This window comes from Fringilla coelebs (genome assembly GCF_963513975.1).
Source record: "Fringilla coelebs genome assembly, chromosome: 12".
Lineage (NCBI taxonomy): Eukaryota > Metazoa > Chordata > Aves > Passeriformes > Fringillidae > Fringilla > Fringilla coelebs.
This window is the reverse complement of record NC_140038.1, coordinates 2,090,958-2,094,150: the sequence shown is the minus strand read 5'-3', so window position 1 is coordinate 2,094,150 and position 3,193 is coordinate 2,090,958.

Genomic DNA, 3,193 nt, shown 5'->3' with positions numbered 1-3,193 from the left:
GCCAAGGACCGCAAGAAGCTTCACCCACCCACCTGAATGGCTGGTGAGAGGACCTTATTTTCTGTTTTATTACAGCTCTATCTCTGAGGTTAAAGACACCAGGAAGAGGGAGTAATTGTGGTCAGTCAAATGCTCCCAGAACTTGCAAGTGAAAACTCCAAATGTGCTCTCTAATGAGAATGTACTCTGACCCATTTGCCTTGAACTTGTCCTGGACACTTTCCATTATCACATCAGTCTTTGCATTACTACTGCTTTGGCAAAACACCATCAAGGTTACAGAACAGTGCAAGTTAGAGACTGATAAACCCACACTGCAGAATTTCAGCCTGACCTTTCACATTCAGGATGTAAATTTACTATTTCTCATGAGCCACTGTGAAAATGCTGTTCTGTCTCTGCCTTGGCCTGGTGTGGAAATGAAAGCTGGCTGCTAGCAACCTAAAATTTCTTAAAGCCAGAATGAAATGCAATCCCTATGTAGTTTGTGCAGAACACTGGTGGGTAACTGTGTCAGGGAGCTTTTTTTCTCTTTTTCCATGGCTTACATTTTGGAAGCAAAGAGCTTTTTCTCCAGCCAGCCTTGAAAGCACAAGCACTGCCTGGAATTCCTCTCATAGATGTGAAGCCAAAATGGCTTCTGCTATAGCAGGAACTAGGGGAGGAGAGGTACAGATTGTGAAAATGCCAAAACAGTCTGAGGGGGATTCTAAGAATCAGAGCATACTTCACCATGGTGAATGTTTCAAGAACACTGGCAGAAAAGATGAAGGAAGGAGATAAGGAAACACAGTTTGGCAGATAGCTCAGTCCATATACTCCTACACAACACGGTCTTTTTGTAGAGCAGGTAATTTTCAGCTCTTGATACCAAGTTTAGCAGCTTGTCAGACAGGCTGCCAGCTATGTGAAGGCTGACGACAAAACCACTTATTCTACAGAGACCTATGAAATGGTGTTTCCAAATTTCCATTGGGTTAGGAAGGTCCTGCATGCAGCAACAGCTGTGTGCTGATAGCCCTCATGCTGAACACGCTCATGATGCCTTTTGTACCAGTGTGGTAGACAGTGTCCCTCTGCTTTGGACAGTGGCACTTGTGAAGTCAGGATAAAAACATTTTCACTGTAGCTTACACTAACTCTTGATTACATCTGTCTGAACCAAAACCAGCAGAATTACAATCTAGGTTTACAAAATGCTAAGAAGTATGAGAGGAAGTGTTCTCAACCACAGCTGCTTTCTAAAAGGCTACAGGACATTAGTTGGTGCTGCTCCTTGCAGACTCCCTCTACCTAGAATGGGAGGACTGTGCTGTGGATAAAGAGCAGCAATAGATCAGAACCATGCTTTACAGCAGGGCCCTGCCTGGGATCTAGGCAGAAGTGAGCCATGCTACAGTCAACTTTCCCTAATCAACCTCATAAATGGTAGGAAAAAATAAGCATGTTTAATAACATTGAGCAATTACACAGCAGCTGATAAATAAAGATGTTGAAAATAAATCAATACTAAGACATGATAAAGATGTTACTGATATATAGCAAGCAGCTAATAACAATTATAAATATAATAACAATTAATATAATATAATATAATATAATATAATATAATATAATATATAGCACAATATAATATATTATAATAATATAATATATTATCATATTATTATTATATTATTATATTATTATATTACATTATAATAATAATAAATAATCAATAATAATTATTATAATAATATAATATAATATTTTATTATTATATTATTATAATAATGTAATATAATATAATACAATATAATATAATATATATTATAATATATACAATATTTTATTATTATATTATTATATTATTATATTATTATATTATTATATTATTATAATATAATATAATATAATATAATATAATATAATATAATATAATATAATATAATATTATATTATATTATATTATATTATATTATATTATATTATATAGTATTTATATTATAATATAGTAATATTATATATAATTAATATTATTAATATTAGTAATATTATATGTATTATATATATTATAATATAGTATTTATATTATATTATATTATATTATATTATATTATATTATATTATATTATATTATATTATATTATATTATATTATATTATATTATATTATATTATATTATATTATATTATAATGTTATGATATAATATTATAATATAATATAATATTATAATATAAAATAATGTTATAATATAATATTATAACAATTATAGATATAATATAAATTATAAATAAAGATGTTGAAAATTAATCAATACTAATACATGATAAAGCTGTTACTGATATATAGCAAGCAGCTAATAACAATTATAAATAATAATGTACTCAAATAAAACCAATAGTCTCTTCAATCCCACCTTCTGCTCCTCCACTATCCTCACTTTTAAGAGCTTATTCCTCAGTCACTGACAGAAGAGGACATTAACTTATACTCTGTACTCCTATTTACCCCTCTTCCATAAATGTCCCAAATAATATCAGTTTCTGGGACTGTTGCTTCATGAATTTTCAGTCCTCCCTACTTCATGTGTTCTCCTGGTTCCAAGAGCATTCAGCTAAAAAAAAAAAAAATCTGCTCCTGACGAGTTGGACGGTTTTTGTGGGAAATGTCCATGGTCCCTTTGAGTTATTACCAGTCCCACACAGAGCCTCACTTCTCCTCCCTTCCCTCTAGTCCTCACAGTGGGCCATTATACTAGATCAGACTGATCCAAAAATGGGAGCTGAGGGAGACTCTCTGAAACGGGCTAGAAAACCTTTACTGTGGTATGGCACACAGGAGTACAGATTTTTTAAAGCATTTTTGTCCCTGCTAAATAATTTCTCAACTTCCATGTTTAAATTCCCTAAGTGCTGGAGTCTTCCCTTTGAGGACCTCACTAGAACTGAGGTAATTAAGGATATGATCAGTCTTCTGAGGGTGTTCTGACATAGAGGCAGGTCTGATTACATCATTTGTTTTGGGTTGAGTCTCAGGAGCTTTATAAAAAGCAGTCCTAAAGTCAAGGAGAGAGAAAAGGGGAGAGGAGGGCAATACCTCATTAGCAGAAGCTCTGTATATGTGCATTCTGCTATTTGCCACATGTCTACAAGGGTATTTCCTCAGAGTGCAAAGAAACCCGTGAGCTGCTGGAATAAGTCTTTCCTTGAG